The 15,186-nt window shown below is 40.8% G+C and overlaps 1 long non-coding RNA gene and 5 other non-coding genes across 6 annotated transcripts; 4 read left to right on the top strand and 2 right to left on the bottom strand.

The window, feature by feature from the left end:
* Positions 1 to 2,943: 2,943 nt before the first annotated feature.
* On the top strand, positions 2,944 to 3,014 carry trnaf-gaa (transfer RNA phenylalanine (anticodon GAA)). The gene has a single exon. It is a non-coding gene; the product is annotated as a tRNA-Phe (tRNA).
* A 257-nt stretch (positions 3,015 to 3,271) lies between these two features.
* On the top strand, positions 3,272 to 3,344 carry trnaf-gaa (transfer RNA phenylalanine (anticodon GAA)). Its single transcript has one exon. It is a non-coding gene; the product is annotated as a tRNA-Phe (tRNA).
* Positions 3,345 to 5,703: 2,359 nt separating this feature from the next.
* On the bottom strand, positions 5,704 to 5,776 carry trnaf-gaa (transfer RNA phenylalanine (anticodon GAA)). Its single transcript has one exon. It is a non-coding gene; the product is annotated as a tRNA-Phe (tRNA).
* Positions 5,777 to 6,756: 980 nt separating this feature from the next.
* Positions 6,757 to 6,829, bottom strand: trnaf-gaa (transfer RNA phenylalanine (anticodon GAA)). The gene has a single exon. It is a non-coding gene; the product is annotated as a tRNA-Phe (tRNA).
* A 1,888-nt stretch (positions 6,830 to 8,717) lies between these two features.
* Positions 8,718 to 8,790, top strand: trnaf-gaa (transfer RNA phenylalanine (anticodon GAA)). Its single transcript has one exon. It is a non-coding gene; the product is annotated as a tRNA-Phe (tRNA).
* Positions 8,791 to 11,500: 2,710 nt separating this feature from the next.
* LOC115400220 (uncharacterized) lies at positions 11,501 to 14,538 on the top strand. The gene is made up of 4 exons (XR_003932783.1): positions 11,501 to 11,667; positions 13,243 to 13,379; positions 13,488 to 13,532; positions 13,611 to 14,538. It is a non-coding gene; the product is annotated as an uncharacterized LOC115400220 (long non-coding RNA).
* Positions 14,539 to 15,186: the final 648 nt, after the last annotated feature.

Genomic DNA, 15,186 nt, shown 5'->3' with positions numbered 1-15,186 from the left:
TTGTCTGAACTGGACGAAGAAAAAATTTAAAATGAAATCCAGTTAACTGGCTGCAGATTTGAGTGGATCAAAGAGTTGCTATGGAAACGGAGTCGAACTCTGGTCACATGACCTGGAATCGAGTCAGACTCGGTTCTTGATTCATGAATCGAGTCAGACTAGGAACGTGTGTGTATGTGATGTGTGCGTGCATGCACAATATGATTAATGTACTGAAAGTCTGCAATAAAGTGTTTTATTCAGTCCAGCATGTACTTGACACTGATTGAGCATTAAACCCACCGCCCGACCCGGGCTCCGGCCGGGTTGTGAACCCTGCGGGCCCGCGGAGTGACGGCGGGGCGGGACGCAGCGCGGATCGGTCCGGTTCCGAGCTCACATTCCGGGGTCAGGCCGAGCCGAGGAACCCCGCGCCGCACCGCCTCCCCGCCTGCTGCCCCGGTGACGGCCGTGAGAGAGTCTCCAGCAGACGAGGTGAGGAACCGGGGGCTGCAGCCGGAGATGGAGGCTGTGGACTCTGGTCCTCGTTGTTCAAGCGGAGGAGCTGAGAGCAGTGGCGGTCCGAGCTGGGTTAGCCCCCGGAGTAGCTGGGGGTGGGGAGGGCGGGGTGGCTATGACTATGGGACTTTTAATTCTTAGAAAAAAAATAAGTTAATTATGCTTTAAAATGACCATGAAAGCACCTAAAACCTTTATTTGGAATTAACCTGCCAGTTTATTCTAATTAATGAGCAGCTTTAAAGGTGCTGTAGGCAGGATTTTGCTAGTCAATGCTAATTTTTCAGTGTTTTCTTTGGATTAAATGTTAGAGTATCCATTGATAATCCTTTAGGAGTGTAGCATAATTGCACTACTGCGCAGGCGCAGTGTTTCCATCTGTCTCTGTTCTGAGCTGAAAAGGAATCTCGACAGCTCCAGGTATCTTTGACCAATCAGAAGAGCCCCTGAGGCTCTAACCGTGATTGGTCGAGGGGCATTCGTCACACGTTCTTGTTGGAGGGACTTAACTTGCGCAAGGGCGTGATTTCAGAGAAAACAGGACAGAATTGGCTGTGCTGGGTTTCAAATCGCCATCTTAGATGGGTCAAATTGCTTAGGTAAACCTAAGCAAGATGGCGGAGATGCTGAATCCTGCCTACGTCACCTTTAATATGCCTCATATGTAAATTAGACATGACTTTATTCTGCTCATTCTGCACAGGATTGTTCCCTCCAGACATTTATTTAACAGAGCCTCAGTAGAAATGTATCATGAAAAGAGTGGATGGGCTGAAGCATATCTATGCAGACATATTATACAGCTGTAGCATCAAAGTTCACGGAGAAAGAAAGAGAGAAAGTTCCAGCACCAGGATCTGTTTACTTCCTGTCCTGTGGCTCCTCTCTCTATTTTTTTTTATTTTTATTCTTTTTTTCAAATGCAACCATTTAGAGCAACAGGAACAATTATTATTTCTGATTACATTTCTGATTACACACACACTCCACATCGCTGTCCATCACCACACAGTGTCCACACCTGCTCCAATTTGTGTTACTGTCAGTCTATTGATAACCTCTCCTCCTCTGAATCACTACCAGTGTTTGTTTGTTTGTTTGTTTGTTTGTTTTTGTCTCGTAATTTCTGTTTCTCATGAGAAATTGTATGCATTACAGGTCTTTGTCCCATTTTTCCATAGATCAGGAGTATTCTGTGTGTTTCTCTTCCCCTTTAACATCTACTTCTAATAACAATATGTAGTTTCTTGAGAAAGTTAACACTTATGTATTTCATCAAACATATATGTCAGTGTAAGTTGCAACCTTTGTTGGCAGAAAGAAATAACCATGATCCAATAATCAACATAGGGCAGTATGAAGATTCTCATCAATATCTGTGTGCATTTGTCCAGGTAAAGCTCTTGAAATGCCTCTGAAGGGCTGCAGTCAGGCTGAATGGTCTCTACCAATGACTCCTTTTCACACAGCAAACTGATGCTGACATGAAATTCTGACAACTGAAATTCTGAAATTCTGTAGTTTTCACATCAGGCCACAAGTCAGCGCTGTTTGTTTTAGTAATGACACCTCACACACACATATACATGCAGAAAACAATACACATTAACAATGAAAAGTACACAGATGTTTAGCCACCACTGTTGATATAGTTCATCTCCTCGTGTAATTGCAATAGATCTATTAATTACGGCAGCCATTCGCAACCTTGGGGTTCCGATCCCACTTGGGGACCAGAAGTGATTTCTTAGGGGCGCCAAATAATTTTGGAAAAACATAAATGCGCATAATTAATTTTGAATTACATTATTTTGGATAGGGAGCATTTTTTAAAGCGTAAGATAGCTGTCAGTTAGAATTTGTATGCAGAAACGCATCTGTGTAAAGCCTGAAAGGCATTCCACTGCTTTCCTCCAGTAAACCCAATGATGAGGTCAATCAGCGAGTGTGTGAACGCTGCCACTGTCAAACTGATGGCTTCAAGGCACAATACCTAAGAAATTTACTCTTCCCATTTTTCACATGTCATCGAAGAAACATTCCCTTTCAGTAATCTGTTGTCTCCATCAACAAATGTCTTGATCAAGTTTTTTTTCTTTCAAAAGTTTCAGTTTCAGGACAGAATAACTCCGATGGGCGGGGCTGGACTGTCACACTTCTGGGTTCCAGAGCCAATCATACCGGTATGTGAGTTCCTGAGGTTGCCAAATAAGCAGTGCAGCAATCCATATTTTCTGACTGCGTGCGCGCCACAATGGCAAAGCACCTGAACTCTCTGAACTCACTTAAACTCAAACTGTCAACCTGCACGACGCCCTCCAGAGAGGAGGCGGGGGAGGAGTTATATGTAGTATGTCGGAGTACGTTATATGGCATAATATTACTTAATAGTGTACTTGTAAATCTACTGAGCCACAATCAAATTGAATTTTATGAGCAATTTGTGCCGAAATAGCTCATTTGGGAGCGTTAGACTGAAGTTCTAAAGGTCCCTGGTTCAATCCCGGGTTTTTGCAGGCTATAAGAAGTTTGCAGTCACAGGGTCCATCAGGTCTCGAAACTGTCTCTTTCCTACTGTGAAAGAACAATGGAACAGTTCCCAGTTCCCAGTTTTTAGCATTTCTGCCATTGCCGTGTAAATGTTTCTGGAATGAAAACACAAAAGCAGTGTGTTGTCATTTGAAGTGTCCTGTAAACAGGGGCCAACAAACATGTATACTTGCATATACAGTATACTCTGCGATTATTCCATTGAATTTTTAACTGTATCTGTTCCAAAATAGCTCAGTTGGGAGAGCGTTAGACTGAAGATCTAAAGGTCCCTGGTTCGATCCCGGGTTTCGGCAGACAGGGGGATGTTTTAAACCTAATCTGTTGCTAGTGCTCTGCCCTGTTCAGGGTCAAAGGGCAAATCCCACTGAAATGACAACATGAGGGCAGTACGCATGGTTAACAGCCCATCAGGCCAAACACGGAGAGGCTCTCACCTACAGGCAGAGTTGCTGATTAACCTTAAATGCATGCTTATTGAAAAATGTATACTTTTGTATATACGAGTATTGACCATTGTAAAGAAATGTACCATTCTGTATTAGGCTTCAGCGATTTCATCAGCTCCGGTAATGTCTCATTTCTACTTAGCACTACGGTATGGACAAGCATCACCAGGCACAAATCTGTTGCCTGTGTCCACTGTAGAGAGTACTACAGTTAAAATGTAGGCAGAGAACGAAGAAATAGCTTCTCCAAATGTGAAAACATTTTTCCCTTATCTTTCCCCTTAAATTCTGAATAGCAAGCTGTGATTGGGAAGTTAACTTCAGCCTCGCTGATTACGCTCCATGTTGGCGCCTCTCAGTTGAACCGACGTTAAACGCATTTGCAGTTTGTGGAATCAATTCATCTTCCCCTCCATACATAATATCTGTGACATGCGACTGCATGATGTATTTCTGACAGCTGTTACACGACTGAACGCTGGTGAACTCACAATGAAGAAACCGGATTCATAATTCAAAACTGGTATTTGTAATTTTTGAAGTTTTAACTTTTAAGATTATTTTCTAAAACAATCTGCTAAGGGCTGAAGACTGCTGACTACAAAGCTAAACATCAGAACCTGGAACGTGGAAAAGAGGCCTTCAGCTCCTGTCACAGACTGAGCCATCCGCTTCATATGGTGTCCATATATACACTATATGCACTTAATACGATTGTTTTCAATCGTACTGAAAAAAACACTCATGCAAACTGGTCCAGTGTGTAATTTAATCACTTAGCACCTGCAATCTCATTCATCAAACCTGCAACTGTTGTGCAGTGTTTATGCATTTAAATGTAGAACGTCTCCAGGCAGGTGTACGACAGACGCAGTGTTACGCAGAGGGCTGTGGATGTGGCCAGAAATAGGGGTCGCATTAACTGAATATTTTTCATCACTGACTGAATTTTTAGAAGGATGATGGAGAGATCTGGAGACTTTCTGTCATTATGAGTGAGTAGAAAATGAGGGACACTCCAGTACGCCTTTATGCTCATTCTGACGCACACAGAAAGTAAACTCTCTCTATTTTGTGCTCAGAAGACATCGTGTGATGGAGCTGTCAGTGTAACTGTAAGACTGCTCTTCACAGGAGGTGTGTTCAGTGACCAAACTGCAAAACTATATCACTTTAGATTATATTTCATTGTAATCAGATCAGAAAAGGAAAATTTAAAGTCACGACCTTCTCCATCAAAATGACAGACAACAACAACAACAACAAAAAAAATCACTTTTAGTGTGTTTATTTGCCTGACTTAATGGATTCAACCTTCATTTTTCATTTTTATTCTAAATCTTCCCTTAAGGGGGGGGGCTTTCACACCATTTTTGCACATGCATTCTCAGTAGATCACCAGCGACGCCCACTAATAACATGGAGACCAATACATGTTAAATTTGGGGTCGCGAATCAAGAAGGGAGAGCCACTGTACTACGGCAGTGGGGCATGCAGCAGCAACATTTCCGATGTCTTCAAGGAGTCTGAACAGGACAGGAGGAGACGGTGCTATTCTGAACGAAAACGGTTTCCAAAATGTTTCACAGAGAACGGAGGTTCACGGTTTCACGCCTGAGCAGTGCCGCTAGCAGAGAGTGAAGGATCACAGCCAGGGGCAGGGTGGCCATCGGGAGGTTCGGGAGGTTTCCTGAATGGCCGGTCTATTCCAGTCCGGTGGGGTCTATTCTGGGCCGGCGGCCTCAAGCGGCCGCACTTCCCCCCACTCTCAAGGCCCATGTACGCAACCACGGTTTGCGAATGGGAGCATGTGAACCCCTCCATTTTAACTGTACCCTCTACAGTAGACACAGGAAACAGATTTGTGTCTGGTTAGGCTTTGCCATACTGTACTGCTAAGTAGAAATGAGGCCTTATTGGATATCATGAAATCGCTGAAGCCTAATGCAGGATGATGAATTTCTATTACATGATCATGATTCTATCACATTTCATGATTACCTGATCAATATATCCAACATTAGTGCCTATTTCAAGAAGAATGCTGCCGTATGTGTGAGCCTCTCTGTGTTTGACCTGCGTCAGTCTGATGAGCTGTAAACAATGGCACTACCCTCAATTTCACTTCAGTGGGATTTGTCCCACCTTTGACCCTGAACAGAGCTGAGCGCTAGCCATGGATTAGGTTGAAAAGTTACTCTGATCAGCCAAAACCCAGGATTGAACCAGGGACCATTGGATCTTCGGTCTTACACTCTCCCAACTGAGCTATTTTGGCTCAAGAGGACAAGAAATATCAACCAAATCGTTCCAGAGTACATGTGCAGGCCCCATTTACAGGATGTTTCACGTGACAGCACATTGTTTTTGTGTTTTAGTTCCAGAAACGTGTTTACGCAGCCAATTTAGAAACACTAAACTTGTTAACGTGCCAAGTCACCAGGTGGCGCTGAAGATACACATACACACAATTAGAGAACAATATACTGGGGTCAATGACATTCCTATGGACAGATGACAAATTCAATGATATTAGGGGTGAAACTCAACTATGGAACAACCAATATAGATTATAAAACTAGAATATGGGCTGGGAGTCATGCAATGTCAGAGGTTGCCATGTTTGTTACTTGTGCATGATCAGACGAACTACTTACCATGACGGTGGTGTGCATGTGCAGAAGCAGCGCTCATGCCATCTCTTCAGGTAGAATAATGAGCCGTTTCAGCACAAGCACTTCAATTATGAGAAAAAAAAAAAAAACATCCAATGAAAAGTAGGAAAGATTATAAATATTTGTCTGAGAACATTTGGCAGTTCCTGTCGACACCCAGAATCCCTGACCTCCATTTTAATTTCTGCCCCATTTGCATGGGCACAAAAATCCTCATTATTATCAGACGGTAAGGTCAAACGGATTGTAAATGTCTCATATAAAAACCTGAGTGGACTCGCTTCACACAGATCGGTGATAATTTTGGATCAGATTGTAAGATGTAGTCTACCCCAATGGACAATCTGTTTGTGCCTCATGAAACAGCAGAAGTTAACCAACATTAGTACCTAACTCAAAAGGCATGGCTTTCGGGTTAAATAGTAACCATGAATTGCCGATAGGTGTGTCTGTCTGTGGTCTGTGATGAGCTGATGAGCCACTCAGGTGAAAACTCCTGTTGTGAAGTGGGATTTGTCTCATTGTTCTGTGACCTTGAATAGGACGAAGCAGTGACATACCCTTGGGCCTAAAAATTCAACTCTGCCGAAACCCAGGATCGGACCAGGGACCTTCAGATCTTCAGTCTAACGCTCTCCCAACTGAGTTATTTCGGCACAAAGGCATATGTATGGTGGCACAATAGATCTGCAAGTATAAGCCACCATTAACCAGTTCAAGAATGGCAGTATTCACTCTTTCACTATTGAACTTGTCAATGGGTTATTTTTAATCAGTCCAATATGACAAGTGTGAAAACACCCTGACATACATTTGTCCCTGGGCGAGGTGCTTGAGAGTGGGAGGGATAATATCCCCCCTCGACCTTTGTGCTCTGGAAGCATCTTTCTGCTGATCAGTCTGCGGGGGAGGCAGGTTTCATTTGAGAAGAGAAGAGTCCTTCCAGACATTTGGCAATGTATCGTTTAGTTTGTCCAGCTATGTGTCCTCTGACATTGTCAACTTGCGGAGAAACACAGTGAAAAGTGACTTCGTAAGTCATTCTATAAATGGCATTAATACTGAAACAAAACCAACGTCACTTTAAGGTTGACCTGTAATCTTTATCATAAATACATTAGATTGTACATAAAAACCTTAGTGTGAACTCCATACAAGTGCTTCTAATGCTTTTCACACAAGAGTTCCCAATTCCTAACATCCAGACAACTTCTTCACAGTATCCACAAAGAATTTATTAAGCTTACCAGCAATGACCTTTTGTAAAGTCCTTATCGCCGAACTTACTGTGGCCAATTCAGATAAGTTTTCAAGGTTAAAAGTGCTGTAGGCAGGATTTTGCTAGTCAGTGCAAATTTTTATGTGTTTTCTTTGGATTAAATGTTAGAGTATCCACTGATAATCCTTTAGGAGTGTAGCATAATTGCACTACCGCGAGGTAGTGCAGTGTTTCCATCTGTCTCTGTTCTGAGCTGAAAAGGAACCTCGACAGCTCCAGGTATCTTTGACCAATCAGAAGAGCCCATGAGGCTCTAACCGTGATTGGTCGCGGGGCGTTCGTCACACGTTCTTGTGGGAGGGGCTTAACTTGCATAAGGGCGTGGTGTCAGAGAAAACAGGACAGGATTGGCTGTGCTGGGTTTCAAATCACCATCTTAGATGGGTCAAATCGCCTAAGGTTTACCTAAGCAAGATGGTGGAGATGCCGAATCCTGCCTAAAGCACCTTTAATTGGTGATTCTCCCCCTCTCTCTCTCTTTCCACTGTGGGAGACCGAAAAGTCAGAACACCGAAACCCTGGACAAAAAGGCTGTCTCTTAGGTGGACTAGAGCCGTGCTTGAGGAATTGCAGACAGAACATCAATCACGGCTGATCCATTGAGACAGCCGGGATTCAATGGGTGTAATTCTAATTGGGCATCAAACCAAACAGCTGCTCCACTGATTAATCGAGGAACCCGGACCCAGTGGGTGTAAGCTTTTACTTAACCCCGGCCTCCTACCTTGTGGAACCGGCTCCCAGTTCTGCTCCTTCTCTCATTTCAATGCAATTTCATGGTGCTACTGTAATTTCATTGTATTGCTACATACCATTGATGATTGTTCCTCTTGTAGCCTCTGTACCCTGTGTTTATATATGAACTGTATGTAGATACAAGAAACTGTCTGTCCTCTCTCCTTCTCCTTCTGTCCCCTCACCCCATCCGGAACAGCAGAAAGCCGCCACCTCTGAGCCTGGTTCTGCAAAGGTTTCTTCCTGATAAAAGGGAGTTTTTCCTTTCCACAGTCGCTTATGCTTACTCATGTGGATCTGTTGGGTTTCTCTGTAAAAGTGTCTAGAAACGACCATGTTTCAATTGGCAATTCATAAATAAAGCTTAATTGAATTGAATTCTAAATTGCACATGTAGGTGAATGTCACACTTATCCGCTGAAGTTTCATTCTGCATTGTTCATTGACAAATGACACAGTTGCCAAACAAGTTGACTGAGAGTATACTTTTAGACGTAATGTGAAACAGTGGACTGTTTACTGTTCACTGTGCCGAAATAGCTCAGCTGGGAGAGCGTTAGACTGAAAATCTAAAGGTCCCTGGTTCAATCCCGGGTTTCGGCAGAAGGGGGTGGTGTTTTCGTCCGAACCCTGAGTGGCATTCATGTCTTTCAGAATCCAGTTGTGCCCGTTCACAGAGACAACACAGAATACAACTTCATCAGATCAGTCTCACCTTAACACACATGTGCAATTGAGAATCACCAATTAACCTCAAATACTTGTCCAAATTATTCACAGTAAGTAAGAAGACTGGGGCTTTACCAAAAGTCATTGCTGGTCAGCTTAGAAAATAATGCAACTTGGTGGCATCATTTAACACGTCAGCAGCAGCTTTTATGAGGTCGTTTTGAATCCTAATGTCCCCATAAAAAAAGTGGCTGATTCAAGGTGCTGTCACATGTCAGCATCTTAACTTGACAGCAGAGTTAGTAACACCATGTATTTATCTCTATTAAGAGATTCACTTCTTTCGTCATGTCTTATTACAATATTTGCCAATAGCAATTGTTTCTGTGATTGCCGTGAATTATTTATTTTATCCACAAAGAGCTTTGAGGCCAATATCATCGCACTGTGAAAGCAGCAGCGGCAGACGGCAGAAACCCTGGATCTTTAGATCTTCAGTGTCACGCTCTCCCAACTGGGCTATTTCAGCAAAAAATGCATGCAAAAGTCCACTGTCTCACACTCCATCCAGAAATATACTCTCAATCAACTTTCATAAAGGATTCGCATGTGATGCTCTGAGACCTGATGTTTGGCAACTGTGTCATTTGTCATTGAGCAATGCAGAATGCAACTTCAGCAGATCAATCTGACATTCACCTACATGTGCAATTTAGAATCACCAATTAACCTTGAAAACTTATCAGAATTGGACACAGTAAGTTCAGCGATAAGGACTTTACAAAAGGCCATTGCTGGTTTTCAAGTAATTCAATGAAAACTTGACTACAGTCTTGGTTACGAGTTCCAACTTTAAAGAGCAGTGGACTTACATGCTTTACTTGTAGTTCTCAGTTGTTACTTCACCACTCTCCTAGATTACAGTTTTACTATTTACAGTTTTAAATGTAAATAGGACTGGATTAGCAGATATTTGAGTAAAAGAAAGCAATATGTCCAAGTAGAAGACAGCTGCTCATCATGTCTGGACACTGTTTGTGGAGTCCCCCAGAGGTCAGTGTTGGGTCCCAAACAATTCATTTTAAATATTAATGATATGTGTAATGTTTCAAATGTTTCAAAGCCTGATTTGTTTGCAGATGATACAAATATATTTTGTTGAAGTCATGATCTGAATGAAGTGGTCCAACAGGTTAACTCAGAAATAAATGAATTAACCTATTTACTATATTGTGCTGAGGTTTGGGGTAACAGTTACAAGATTTCTCTACACTCTCACACTTAAAAAAAAGAGCAGTTAGGGGTCATAAACAGAGTGGCCTATCAGAATCACACACATTCACTTTTTCTGCAGTCAAGAGTGTTAAAGTTTCATGATCAAATAGAGTGTCGAACAGCACAAACCATGTTTAAAGCAATAAATAATCAACTACCAGGAACTATTCAGGGCATGTTTAATAAACCAAGAGAAGGAAAATATAATTTAAGAGGACTGTTTTATTTTGAAAACATAAAAGTGAGCACTACAAGGGAAAGCTTCTGTGTATCTGTTTATGGGGTGAAACTTACAAGCTATGAGAGATCACATTTAAAAGATACAACTATACAAACACATACGTATCAATGAAAGCTCATTTTGCTTTTCCTTATTTCCTTGTTGAGCCATGTATTTACTTTTTTACTTATTGGTTTTCTTTTGTTAATATCCTTCCATTATAACCGTTCCATTATATTATTGATGTTCTGCTGTCATTATTACTGGCGTTATCATTAAAATTATTTGTAAGCAGGAATTTTAAGTTGGTCACTCAGATAAAGTGAAGGGGAGGGATGAGATAAGTTTCCACTTCCTCCCAATCATTTTTTTTTTTTAATATGGAAAAAAGACAAATAAATTTTGATTTTCTCATTGTTGTTGTTGTTTTGTTGTTCTGTGTTTATTGATTGTGTTTATGTCTTAGGCTTATAGTCTGGTACTATGTTGAAATGTTGTTGGTGTTAAAAAAAACTGTAATAATGAAGGACTTTATTGTGACTACATTTAAGTTTAAATAACAGAGAACTAGACTAGACACTGTCAAGTATTGCAAAGTAACTACTACTAATATGTTTAACTTTGTGTTATTGTTTTACAAATTAATTAAGTAGAAACTTTATAGGAGCTGATTTCATCTTGATTAATTTAAATTGTGAAGAGGCTGTTGTGCAGATGCAGAACATAGATTACATTTCCCAAATATTTAAAAAGGCATATTAGATGTGTTTTCAATTCCATCTAGATCCTGACAGCTGTTAATAGTAAGTAGAGAGTGTCACCGACAACCCTGCTAGAGACCAATAAATCCAGTTCAAGTTCAGTCAACATCTTTGAAGATTAGGTAGGAATGGAGCCGAATAAAGTTTACTAATGCATAAACTCAGTGTGTGAAGACTCTGTGGCTGAAAAATCAAAGTTAGTGTGATCTTTACTGTCAGTCCTGCTGTAAATATAGGACAGAGGGAAATGCTGTCAGGCTCGCCTCCTACAGTATAAACAATGAAAAAAATAGATAAAGGAAATGAAATATAAAAAAGTTAATTTATCCAAAGTGCAATGGACATATGAGGACAATGATACAGATTGAATAAAGTCAGTGCAGCGGACGCTGGTTCGAGTCCGACGGGACCCTCCGCGGGTCCGCGGGCCAAGGCTTTGGGTGTCAGTTTGGGTCAGTAATCGTAGCGGAAATGCAGACAACGTGAAATCTGACGAGCATTGTAAACAGAGGTGGATGTTTTGGAGAGCTGGACGAAGACATGTCGTCTGTTTGAGTGAGTACAAACACTCGGCGAGCGCCGCTAGCTGCTAGCTCCAGTCACACAGGTAGCGTCAGCCGCGGCTGCACGGAGGTCATGTCGTGTGGATAAACTAGCTATGAGTATGACATTTCACCTTTTCAATGCTTTAACAACAATTAAGTATCTGTACTCGTATAACTACAGCAAAAGCAGAAAGATTAACTGATTTTGTGAGCTTTTAAAGTGGCAAGCTAGCTGGTTAGCACGGCTACTTAGCTGCCAAGCTAACCTGTTAGCTGCATCGTTGTCGTCCCAAAAAGGTTATAAAGTTATCCCTGTAACAAGAGTATTTAATATGTTAATCAACTATCAAGCAGTTAAATAAGTCCGATTTCAGTGGCGTTTTTATGACTTTTCTCAGGATCAGTCTTGCTGAGATTAGACTCAATTTCCTTGAAATCAGAGTTAAATAATTAAACCTGGTTTCAACTATTCGCTATGTCAGTGACTTTTACTCAAACCTGTTTATTTTGTGCTGTTGTTGTTTTGTTTCGAATTTGTCCCTTATAGTTCCGAAATACTTACAAATGTCACATTTGAACACAATTGATATGTTGAAGGATGGGTTATTTATTCATTTTTAATTTTCCATATTATATTGTGACCTTCTATTCATATATAACTCAGAAAATGTAAAACTGAAAAAAAAAAAAATCACCTTTACTTTTATAATCCATAGCACTAATATGACGTATTCTCACCAAATTTCTGTAAAACTGGGGGTGAAATTGTATTTTCCCTTATTTTTTAAAGTGTCATTATGTTAACTACAACGCTACAAAATGGACTCTTTGTTTTTGTTTTTGTTTTTGATAATGTATTTTCTATCTGTGGTATTTCCAGTGTGTGATGAGTATTGACTGACAGCAGCAGCAAAGCTGAATGTGGCTTCTTGTCCAAACAGTAGATTTGAGCTGTGTTCACTGTTCAATCAGCTAGAAACAAACACCTGAAGGCATCAGAAGCTGTGAGTGCATGAAGCATAAGCAGCCCAACAACATGCATTAAGTCTATTAAAAAGAGCTTTTTTCACTAGGAAAGAAGAAAACACTGTTTAAGCTTCCTGTGGTAACATTATATAAAAATACTTGTATACTTTTAGAAAAGGAAAAAAACATCATATGAAGTAATTTTCCAAGTGGTGAGTCAAGTTTTCATGACCTGAACGAAGCAAAGATGATAATAAATATCACCTAAGAAGGCACCATTTAAAACTCAAAGAAATAAAGGAGCAACATCAGGAGGACTCTGAAGGAGATCTGTTTGTCAGGACCGATGGGTGAATTAGTTTTTAAGAGAGTTAAATGTTACTTTTGTGTTTTCGTGTTTTCTCTAGTGACCGAAGTGCTTTTGCATCATCAATTTTCGTACTTTAGCATTACCGACCTTGAAATGTTTCGCTGAACTTCACTGTCATTGAGGCTTCATTAAAATGGAGCATTGCTCTAAAAAGCCGAGTGCCTGTGAATTCTCGGAACTCAGCGTGTAAAGTCATATTTCTTTGTGTGCATGTGCATGTGTGTTTATGTGTTTCTGCTTCTGCCTCAGACCTCCAGGATGTTGTGTGAAGTCCTGCTGTCATCGTTATGGTTCCTGTTCGTGATCTTCTGGGTGGAGACGATAAGTGTGTGGCTGTTCCTCTCCTTGTTCTACCAGGACCTGGCCTTTTACCACTGGGGAGATGGGTAAGAAATGGAGAGAGAGCTCAAGCTGGGGACCATCTCGCTGTGAGGCAGTAATACTGACCACTACACCACTGTGCAGCCCGATGTTGATTGGAGTTGTTGTTGCAGGGTCCTTGCAGATGATCCTGGACAGATGATCTACATGCTGAGCAGGTGTGCTGTCCGTCGATATTTTTCTTTTTCAGACCGGAGCTGAGCACTCGGTCTAACTTGGCTGGTTTCTCTCCTCAGAGTCGACACCCGAGTGGAGACGCGGACCCGGACGCAGACCTGAGACGGGACAAGCTCACGATGTGCTGTGAAATGACTCTCAGAGGAGGGAGGGCTGCTGCAGTCATCCGTCTGAAGAACAAATGATAAAAGGCAGTTGCTGTTTTGTCTCGATTTTTTTGTCTTTGCCTCTCATACACTGCTATGCACGGTCCCACTTTTAATCAGAGGAGGAGGAGGAGCGCGGCGCAAGAGAAGGTGCAGTGATGTTGAGGGAGGCCTTCAGTCTTGTGTGCGTCGGTTGCTACTGCTGCAACATTTCGAATTTTCGGTGTGTGGTGGAACAGGATGAATGTAAGAAACGATGAGTTCAAATCATGTTTTTCCTCTCTCTCTTTGCTGGAGTTGGATACTTGCACTGTTTCACATCCTATGCAACTACATTTGTTGTCATCCGAAGCTTCATTTGTGTTTTTAAAGATCAGATTGCAGTAAATCTGTGACGCTCGATGAATGTCCATAAAATTAACAGATGATGAAGCTGTTGTTTTTTGGTTTTTTTTTGTTTTTGCCAGAAGAATCAGTTTGGACTGTAAATGAACCGGAAACGTGTTTAACTCTGGAAAAATGCCTTTACTTCACTCACATATCTAACAGCCTTTTACCACCTCAGTCGGTGGTCAGCGTGTGCATTTTCTGTCAGAAAGGTGCGTCATGGAAAGGTTTGACCTTTTTTTAAACGGTGAAGACAGTGTAAAGCTGTAAAAAGTCTTTCTAGCCTGATGAGGTGGATGTCCCAGTAATTTGAGGAAAATACGTATAACTGAAAGTCTGCAGTGCTTTTTAACAAAGTGGTTCTTTTGTCCTTTCAAGTTGACTGCATGATGCTTTAATTAACACTTCACTGTTACGTCCAGTAAAATAAATGAAAAAGGGAAAGTATATTTTTAAGAAGCATTACTTTTGCAAGCCTGTGAGATTATTGATGGTCTGGACATATTTCTGTTCCCTTCTGCTGGATGTCGATTAAAAAGTTTGCTGTTGAACAACAACACATTGTTTATGATTTTGTCTGTGGGACAGTGCTGTTTGTTATTTTCCTTACATAAAGCTTAAAAAAATAAGTTTGCTTCATTTCTAATGTTAATTACATCCAAATCATACAACAACACTAAACAGAGGAAACTGCACAATTCTTTCAAATTCCTGAAATAATTTGTCACATAAAGATTGAAAAATCCCATTTTTAGTGAGATGTTGATTCAATGTTTGACTTGAAATCTGAAAAATATTTGTTTTTTTAAATGGATCTTTTATTTTTGGGAACCATTTTTCACTGAAACATTTTGAGTTATGAGTTCTAAGTTAAACATTTGGAAAACGTCATCATTGTAATTTCAGTGTGTGAAGTGCATAAAGCTGAATCAAATAACTGTTTTCTGTAACAATACAGTGGAACACTTTGGTAAAATCTGTATAGTGTACAGTTGACACAATTATTTTTTGCAAAGGTACAAATATTTAAACATTTTCAATGCAATCACAAATTACAATTTCTGGTTGGTTTTTTTTTTCAAGCAATTTAGACATAGAATTT

The sequence above is a fragment of the Salarias fasciatus genome, chromosome 14 (genome assembly GCF_902148845.1).
Source record: "Salarias fasciatus chromosome 14, fSalaFa1.1, whole genome shotgun sequence".
Classification (NCBI taxonomy): domain Eukaryota; kingdom Metazoa; phylum Chordata; class Actinopteri; order Blenniiformes; family Blenniidae; genus Salarias; species Salarias fasciatus.
The sequence above is the reverse complement of the archived record's forward strand: the minus strand, read 5'-3'. Positions and strand labels throughout refer to the sequence as shown.